Source organism: Macaca thibetana, chromosome 1 (assembly GCF_024542745.1).
Source record: "Macaca thibetana thibetana isolate TM-01 chromosome 1, ASM2454274v1, whole genome shotgun sequence".
NCBI classification, from domain to species: domain Eukaryota; kingdom Metazoa; phylum Chordata; class Mammalia; order Primates; family Cercopithecidae; genus Macaca; species Macaca thibetana.
Window position 1 is genome coordinate 91,579,997 of NC_065578.1, and position 10,422 is coordinate 91,590,418.

Genomic DNA, 10,422 nt, shown 5'->3' on the forward strand with positions numbered 1-10,422 from the left:
GAACCTTTGAATCTCGGAACAGTCTCTCAGAAAGGGGAACGGTAAAAAATTTATCTGTTCACTCTTCCTTATGTCCATTTTCTCATTATTCAAAATTTTGTCCCACAGAAGTTAACTTTCCCACATTTCCAGAGTGTGGCATGGGCCACTTTATGGCAGCTGCTGGAGAATCTAGGGCCTCCATGGATCCCACTGGACCATGGTATTTCCCACTGTAGCATGTATGATGGAGGCCATGCCAAAGGCTCATGCTTTAACACCCACCTGGAAAGGCTGAGCCTGCTGGTGGTGTCAGGAGGTAAAATAGCAATTGAGGCAGGAATTATTATTGCAGGAATGGCATGAGCCTTTGATAGGGCTACTTAGGCTGGGAAGCAGAGCAAGTGCTTAGACCAGGGGGATGAGGGATCAACAGGATATGAAGAGATGCATAAATAAATGCAGTATACTTGAACTTGGCTTTGTAGCCATATTTATACTTTAGATTTATGTCTTTGATTAACTCGTTTTAGTGCTCACTGCCAGTTCTTTCTTTCTCTTAGTTACTGAAAAAATAGCTTTGAATAATTATCTCCTGTAATTTAATGTGGCAGCAAAGAAGCCCAAGACTGACATGATGTTTTTGTTCTTTCTAGGTAACATATTTTATTTCCTTCTTGGATGTTTGTAAGTCATCTTCCATAGCCTTGTAATTTAAAAACATTGTCAGGCCACATCTAGATGTAGGTCTTCATCATTTATTTTGCAGGAAAAATGGTTATTCCTTTCTACTTCCATCTATGGACCAATTTTTTTTTTTTTTTTCCTCATCAAGAAACTGTTCTTCCCTTCACATATTTGATTTTCTTCCATTTGTTTTGGTCTCTTCTTCGTGAACACCAATTACCTTTTTTCTCTTTTTTTACCTTTATCTCGACCACCTACCTCTGATCTTTCTCTCACCATTCTGGAGTGCTCAAATAGTCCTCATTACTGATTCAATATTCTCCTAGAATCAAGTCTTTATTGCCAATATAGATTTTAATTCTATAGTTGTATTCTTGTATTATTTCAGTCCTTCCTTATTTCGTTCATAACATTGTATTGGCTTTCCATTTCAACCTCTTTCTTCTTCCACTTTATAGATGCATGTTTGTAGAACATGCATAGCTTTTTGAGCTCTATTGCAGATACAAGTAGTCTCTTGAGGATTTTTTTTTTTTTGTCTTGCAGTAGATCATTTTTATGCTTTTCCTTTGGTTCTTTATGTGGTTATTTCCTTTCCCTTGTTCTGAGGTATTTTTTTCACAGGCTCCATGTTGGCTTTTTTGTCATTGTTGTTCTTTTACTTATCTTTACATAAATAAGAGTCTTCAAACTTAGTGTTTATCAACAGATAAAATGTGTATATCTCTCTTGGTCCTGCTACTTATCCACTTGTATCTATGCCAGTTCTCATTTCAATTTCCACGTCTACTAGGCATTCACCTATTGTGGTTTCCCTCTACTGGCTTTTCCCACCCCATTGTCTGATCATTTGTAACTCTAAAATGATAGAACACACAAAAAACTACATTTCCCATCTTGCACTGTTGTTAGGTTCATCCTCTCTCTGCCCCTAACTGTGGTGCTGTATATTGGGGCACTACATTTCTCAACATGTCATCTGCTCCTTACTTCCTGCTCAGCTGTTTCCTCTGAGCTCTTCTCTCTATGGATGTAGAACAACAGGAGAGGTTTCATGGAGGTAGAGGGAGGAAGAGAAGAAGAGGTGATTCATGCATCTCTGGCTGTCTCAAAACCGCAGTGCCTACCAGGTAAAGTGGTAACGATGAAGTTCCTAGCTGGTGTAGACCCCCAATCTGAGGCAGGTGGCAAATAGGTAATTATGTACCTCTATCCTTTTTCAGACAGTGTCTGATTCATATGATAAAACCTGACTAGCTTTGAAGAGAAGCCTAGGTAGGCCTTTCTTTATGTAGCTCAATAAGCTTTAAATTTAGGAATTTTTATTCTTAGATTTAGTTGTTTTTTGGTGCATTGAGTTTTCATCTTAGTTGTTTTTACAGTATGACAAAGGACTGTTGGCAGTTCCTCTTGCTAAAACCAAGAATCTGTCAAAATGTCTAAACTTTCAGGAATTCACCACTGAATCATAGCTATGCCCAGTAGTCACATTACACCAACAGCAGCTGAAGCACAAAGCACAAAGCATTATCATGGGAGGGGGGGGATTTAGTCAAAGAGGGTGAATGGAACCAGTGATGTGGGAAAGTGCAATCTAGAAAACTAAGTATGTTTTGCTTTGATTATCTGAGCCATATACATACATATTTGAACCTATTTGAAAATAGTAAAAGATTTTGAAGCCAAAAAACCAGCTTTTTTTTTTTTTTTTTTGGAGACGGAGTCTCGCTGTTACCCAGGCTGGAGTGCAGTGAGGTGATCTTGGCTCACTGCAACCTCCACCTCCCGGGTTCAAGTGATTCTCGTGGTCAGCCTCTTGAGTAGCTAGGACTACAGGCGTGCGCCACCACACCCAGCTAATTTTTTTTTTTTTTTTTTTTTTTTTTGAGACGGAGTCTCGCTCTGTCGCCCAGGCTGTAGTGCAGTGGCGCGATCTCGGCTCACTGCAAGCTCCGCTTCCCGGGTTCACACCATTCTCCTGCCTCAGCCTCCTGAGTAGCTGGGACTACAGGCGCCCGCCACCACGCCCGGCTAAATTTTTGTATTTTTAGTAGAGACAGGGTTTCACTGTGTTAGCCAGGATGGTCTCGATTTCCTGACCTTGTGATCCGCCCGTCTCGGCCTCCCAAAGTGCTGGGATTACAGGCGTGAGCCACCATGCCCAGCCTACACCCAGCTAATTTTTTATATTTTTAGTAGAGACAGAGTTTCACTATGTTGGCCAGTCTGGTCACGAACTCCTGACCTCAGGTAATCCACCCGCTTCCGCCTCCCCAAGTGCTGGGATTACATGCGTGAACCACCACACCCAGCCTATTTTATTATCATTATCATTATTATTATTATTATTATTATGACAGAGTCTTGCTCTGTCATCAAGGCCGGAGTGCAGCGGCACAATCTTGACTGACTGCAACTTCTGCCTCCTGGGTTCAAGCAATTCTCCTGCCTCAGCCACCCAAATATCTGGAATTACAGGTGTGCACCACCACACCTGGCTAATTTTTGTATTTTTAGTAGAGACAGGGTTTCACCATTTTGTCCAGGCTGGTCTTGAACTCCTGACCTCAAGTGATCTGCTCACCTCGGCCTCCCAAAATGCTGGGATTATAGGCACGAGGCACTGCGCTTGGCCAAACCAGCTATTTTAAAAATAACATGGTTTAATTGAACTAAGCCTGTTATTTTCAAAATAATAAATTGTTTAAATCCAACCATTTAAAAATAAGAATTTATATACATAGGATCTAAGGATATAGTATTGTGTCCATTTCCTATATCAAAGAAAACTGGTGAAGGGCTAGCCTTGAAAACAGCTACTTCTCTTTAATCAGATTTCCTCTAAAATTCCCTTATTCTCTCTCTCTCTCTCTCTCTCTCTCTCTCTCTCTCTCTCTCTCTCTCTGTGTGTGTGTGTGTGTGTGTGTGTGTGTGTGTGTGTGTTTGACAGGTTACAACGTCAAGGTCAAAAACATCAAAGATGAAACAGAAAACGAAAAAAGAGGTAGTGGAGTCTCAAAAGAAAATTCTTGTTAATGTTTGCTATTGACTAAAAGGGAAAAATACTGAAGTTCATTCATTATCATAGATACATGCATTCAGACTAGGAAGATTAGAGAGCTTGCTGCTGCTTGTGAAACTGAGGCATCTCACACAGAAAACTAAGCTATTCTTTGCACGGTCTCCTAACAGCTTGTCATTTTGCAACTAATGTGGAAATATGGCATTGCAAGGTTTATGAAATATATATTTTTTATTGATTCTACGCTTTCAAGTTGAGGTATACATTTTCAATCCAAGAATCAATAATTTATGGAGTTAATTTTTCATTATAACTTTCTTGCAGCTGTTGAATTAGGAATGTTCTGACTCTAAGCAGGAATGTAAATTGAACATATTCCTGTGCAGAAATTCTAGGGAGTAGTGAATCAGGGAGTTGCGCTGTTGTAGAGTTGCCAACTATATTTGTGTATTCAATTTCAGTATATTTGGACTTGAATCGCGTAGGCACCTTTGAAAGTACAACTCAAACAGCCTTATTTGTTCTAGTAACAAATGATTAGTAGTAATACATGAGCTCCTGAATGAAAACTTGTTAGCAAACTTAGCTGCTAAACTTCTATTTCTAGCAAATACTTCTCAGACAAACTAATTAGCTTGGACCCAGAAAACCAAAGCTTGAAATAAATTAGTTCAAGCCTAAAAGTAATAAGGCTAAGAATTTTAATCAAAATAGAAGCCCCCATTGGTACAATGTATCTTATGGCTGATAACATTCAATGAAGTCTGATTATGTTATCACTAAGACATAAGCCAGAGGGGGCTTTATAGATGAGGATGAACGACACTTCAATGTTTGTCTGTATTTATTAGTGCTTAATAGGTACTAGACACCGTTCTGTAATAGGTGCTAAAGATTCATCAGTGAACCAAACAGACAAAAATCTCTGCTCTTGCGGACTTCACATTGGTAGTGAGAAGAGAAAGGCCATGAACAATAGAAATAATAAATATGTAAATTAGATAGTACATTAGAAGGTGAGAAGTGCTATGAAAAAAGGATGGAAGAGCCTGGGCTACATTGCGAAACCTTGTCTCTACAAAAGATACAAAAATCAGTTGGGCATGGTGGCGTGCACCTGTAGTCTCAGCTACTCAGAAGACTAAGGTAGGAGGATCATCTGAGGATGGGTAGCTCAAGGACACCACTGCACTCCAGCCTGGGCGACAGAGTAAGACCCTGTATCAAAAACAAAAAGCATAGAGGAGACTAAGAGGGATCAGGAGTGATTCCAATTTTGTTTTTAAATTTTATTTATTATTTCATTTCATTTACTTATTTATTTTTGAGACAGAGTCTCACTCTGTTGCCCATGCTGGAATGCAGTGGTGTGATCTCCGCTCACTGCAAACTTTGCCTCCCAGGTTCAATCGATTCTCCTGCCTCAGCCTGCTGAGTAGCTGGGATTACAGGTGTGCACCACCACGGCCAACTAATTTTTGTATTTTAGTAGAAATGGGGTTTCACCATGTTGGCCAGGCTGGTCTTGAACTCCTGGCCTCAAGTGATCCACTCACCTCAGCCTCCTAAAGTGCTGGGATTACAGGCATGAGCCACTGTGCCTGGCATTAGGAGTGGTTCCAATTTTAAATTAGAAAGTCAGGTTAGACTTTATTTTGAAAGATGATAGTTGAGCTAAGATTTGAAGGAGGAGAGATAGCTATGAAGATATTGGGGAGAGAGAGTATGTCAGACATAAAAGCTGGTGCAAAAAGTCAGTATGTCAGACATAAAAGCATGCACCCTGAGGCAGGTGCATGCCTGACAGGTAAAAGAAGCAAGGAGGGGGCTAATGGGCCTGAAACAGAGGATGCAAGTGGGAGAGATAGTAGTAGATGAGGCCAGATGGGTAATGGGATGATATGGTTTGGCTGTGTCCCCACGCAAATCTCATCTTGAATTGTAATTCCCATAATTCCCACATGTCGAGGACAGAACAGGTGGAGATAGTTGAATCATGGGGGTGGTTTCTGCCATGCTGTTCTCGTGATGGTGAGTGAATGCTCACGAGATCTGATGGTTTTATAAGGGGTTTTTGCCCTTCACTCGGCACTCACTCCTTCCTGCCCCCCCGTTGGGGAGGTGTCTGCTTCTCTTTTGCCTTCTGCCATGATTTTAAGTTTCCTGAGTCCTCCCAAGCCATGTGGAACTGTGAGTCAATTAAACCTTTTTCCTTTATAAGTTCTCCTGTCTCAGGTATTGCTTCACAGAAATGTGAGAATGGACCAATACATGGGAGAATTGGACCATGCTGGCTATCATAAGGATTTTAGCTTTAATTCTGAGAGGTTTGAGAGCCATTAGATGGTGTATGTTTGTTTGTTTTGTTTTGAGACGTAGTGTCACTCTTATTGCCCAGGCTGGAGTGCAATGGTGTGATCTTGGCTCACCGCAACCTCCGCCTCCTGGGTTCAAGCAATTCTCCTGCCTCAGCCTCCTGAGTAGCTGGGATTACAGGCATCCACCACCATGCCCGGCTAATTTTGTATTGTTAGTAGAGATGGGGTTTCTCCATGTTGGTCAGACTGGTCTTGAACTCCCGACCTCAGGTGATCCCCCCACCTTGGGCTCCCAAAGTGCTGGGATTATAAGTGTGAGCCACTGCCCCCAGCCTGTTTTTTAATTATCTCTTTGAGAGCAATTATATAGTTTTAAGCAAAGGAAAGACACAATCTGACTTCTGTTTCAAAGGATTACCTTGGTTGCTATGCTGAAAAAAGACTTTAGGGGCAAGGTGAAAACAGGGAAACATGTTAGGAGTCTATTGCAATAATCCAGGTGAAAGTTGATGGTGGCTCAAGCCAGAAAGGTGGTCAGACTCTGGATATATTTTGAAAGTAGAGGCAACAAGACTTCCTGATGGATGAGAAGGGTATGTAAGAGAGTCAAACTATTTACATAAAATGTGTGTAATCTTTAATTGAGATAGGGAAGACTATGGATGGTGCAGCATTGGGAGGGGAAATCAGAAGTTCAGTTTTGGACATGTGAAATTTGAGATGTCTATTACTGGAAATATTAAACGGCAATTGGTTATACCAGTTTGGAGTTCAGGGGAAAGGCCAGGGCTGTAGATAGATATTTGGAATTTGTCAGCACATGGATGATATCTAACACTATGAGTTAAGGAGGACACCAAAGTAACAAATACACCCAGAGAAGAAAAGAGGCCCAAGGACTGAACTTGTGGCACTCCAAGCAAGATTAAAAGGTTGGGTTTTGAGAAAGAACCAATAAGGATGCTGATAAATGACCAGTGAGGTTGGAGGGAAACCATGAGAGCGTGGTACGGGGAAGCCAAGGAGAGAAAGTTTTTCCAGGAGGAGGAAATGATCAACTGTAACAGTACTGCTGATTGGCCAAGTAAAATTAGTATTGACAACTGTTTGCTGGATTTACCAATGACTTTGACATGGGCAATTTCTGTGGTATGGTGGAAATGAAAAGTTTGATCGGAATACATTTGATAAAGAATGGGAAAAAAGGGCATTAGCAACAGAAATTATAGACAATCCTTTTGAGTTTTTCTGTAAAGAGAGCAGAGAAATGGGTTGTTAGCTGGAGTGGGAGAGGAGATCAAGATAGAATATACAATAGAGAGGAGAAACCTGAAGATTGTAAGAGTCAGGAAAGAATTGGTGGATACACACACACACACACACACACATATATATATATATACACACACACACTTTTTTTTTTTTTTTTGAGACAGTTTTGCTCTGTCACCTAGGCTGGAGTGCAGTGGCATGATCTTGGCTCACTGCAACCTCTGCCTCCCAGGTTCAAGCAATTCTCCTGCCTCAGCCTCCTGAGTAGCTGGGACTACAGGTGTGCACCACCACGCCTAGCTAATTTTTTGTATTTTTAGTAGAGACGAGGTTTCGCCATGTTGGCCAGGCTGATCTTGATCTCCTGATCTTGTGATTCGCCTGCCTCAGCCTCCCAAAGTGCTGGGATTACAGGTGTGAGCCACCGCGCCTGGCCAGTGGAGCTATGTTCTTGGGTAAGCAAGAAGAGATGGGCTCTGTTGTCCATTTGAGGGTTGGTCTTACATAGGATTATAAACAATTCACCTACTATAGTTGGAAGGAAAGAAGAATCTGTGCATATAGATGTTGGTAGATTGGTAGGTGGACATCTGTAGAACTTCACTTCTGGAAGCTTTTATTTATCTCATTTAAATAGTGTTTAATATTAAATACTATTAAAATTAAATCATAAATATTTATGAAATATTAGCAGTAAGTATTTCACTTCGGCTGAAAGTGAAGATGAGGAATAGTTCTACAGATTTGAAGAAAGGAGGAATTGTCTTAGTCCATTATGGCCACGATAAAATACCTTAGACCAGGTAATTTATAAACAATAGAGGCCAGGTACAGTGGCTCATGCCTATAATCCCAGCATTTTGGAAGGCTGAGATGGGCGGATCACGAGGTCAGGAGTTTGAGACCAGCCTGGCCAACATGGTGAAACCCCGTCTCTACTAAAAATACAAAAATTAGCCGGGTGTGGTGGCACACACCTGTAGTCCCAGCTACTCAGGAGGTTGAGGGAGGCTGAGGCAGAAGAATCACTCAAACCCGGGAGGCAGAGGTTGCAGTGAGCTGAGATCCTGCTATTGCACTCCAGCCTGGGTGACACAGCAAGACTCCATCTCAAACAAACAAACAAACAAAAACAATAGAAATGTGTTGTTCACAGCTTTGGAGACAGGGAAGTTCAAGATCAAGGAGCATCTAGTGAGGGCCCATTCCTCAAAAATGGTGCCTTCTAGTTGTGTCCTCACATGGCAGAATGAAGGAACAAGCTTCCTTAGTGTTCTTTTATTAAGGGCACTAATCCCATTCATGAGGATGGAGCCCTCAAGACTTAATCACCCCCCAAAGACTCCACTTCTGAATACTGTCACACTAAGGGTTAAGTTTCAACATACAGATTTTAGAGGGACACAAATAAATCACAGCAGAAGGTATTAAACAGTGGTTTAGCAGTATGGAGGAATGAATGGACTGAGCAGATACAGTTCAATTGCCAGGCAACATTAAGAGCTCATTTCAATAATAATAGCAGGTAAACATATTGGGTTCTTATTATATCCTAAGCATTGTTCTAAAAGGCTTACATATATCAACTTATGAGCTGGCAATTACCCTTAGGATAAGAAAACAGACATTGTCACTTGTTTGCATCCACATAGGTAAGTGGTGGAGGCAGGAGATGAAGCCAGGCTGCTTGACTACAGAGTGTAGGCTCTTTCTGCTACACTACCAAATATTTGTGAATGACTGAAGGAAGGAAGGATAAATTAAGGAAGAACAAACAATCAATGCTGTCTCCATAATCTGTGGCTTTTTGTTAAGTCATTTCTGCCACTCATATATCCTAAATGGTTGCCCCAGATCTTATAAAGGGGACCATGTGTGGAGGAGGAGCTATAGAGGTACAATGTGGCCTAAATATCTGGTAATTCAGGCTTGAATCCCAGCTCTTTTCTCACAAGCTATGTTACCCTAGCCAAGTAACTTAATATTTCTGAGTCTCAGTTTCCTTATCTTTAAAATGAGAAAAACATATGCCTTATAGCATTTGTAAAGAAAATTAATAAAATCATGAGCCAGGCACAGTGGCTCATATCTATCTGTAATCCCAGCACTCTGGGAGGCTGAGGCAGAAGGATTGCTTGAGCTCAGGAGTTCGAGGCTGCAGTAAGCTGTGATTGCACCACTGTACTCAAGCTTGGGCAACAGAGTGAGACCTTGTGTAAAAAAGCAAAAACAAAAATCATATATGTAAGCATGTAAACTGCCTGGTACAAAGTAAGATCTCAAGAAAGTTAGTTTTTCTCTTCCTCCAGTGAGTTGCCCAGGACTTCAGTACCCAACCCAGAACAGACCCTCCTTTGCACTTGCCGGTTTTACTGCCAGGACTGGCATATCTGCTGTCAACCCAGTTCAGTCTCCTGGTTCTATCACAGGTGGAGAGGGAACCCTCTCTTGTACTCTACCCTTTGAAACCCTGTGCTACTTAATCTTTTCTGTCTCCCATACCCCTTTGCTGTTAGACTTCCCTTAGATATGAGGACCTTCCAGAGAGGGTCCTATGGCAACACCAAACCTCCCCTGCCCACATCGGCGCTGAGTCAACTCCTGGGGTTCCCAAACCCAGATGGTGGCCGCAGCTGAGTCTTGCCTCTTCTGATGTGTCCTGTCCTGCCTTAACAAACTGTCCAAAAGAGGCAGCAAGAGTGCACCTAATTTTCATATCACTTATACAAAATGCCAGACATACGAAATTGTTATCGCAGGGAAAAATTAACAGCATATCACAAGTGTACTCCAAAGGATTTTTCCTGGAGCACCTTTTTCCAGGAATACCTGTTTTACAAAGTAAGGCACATCGTTTTGTATCCTAACCATTAGGCTCAAGGCAAGTAGTGGTCTTTCTTTGCCTTTTTACATTTTTATGATTGTGACACTTAATAAATTGCTGAGCTTCAATTAGGTCTGAACATAATGGGTTCCTAAAAAGCAAACACACGGGTCCCCTGTATGTCCTTTTGATAGCCGCTCATGAAAATCTACTTTTCTCATAATTTGGATAAACTGAAGGCCACTTTGATTTTATATTGCAAATGATAGTAATCCAAGAATTGAGCCTGAATTTTAGAAAACTGTGAAAATCAATTCCGG

General features: G+C 41.4%; 1 protein-coding gene across 1 annotated transcript in view; it reads right to left on the reverse strand.

Annotated features, from left to right (window-relative positions):
- GLMN (glomulin, FKBP associated protein) overlaps positions 1 to 10,422 on the reverse strand; it is a 114,737-nt gene that overhangs the window by 19,932 nt on the left and 84,383 nt on the right. The window lies entirely within an intron of this gene.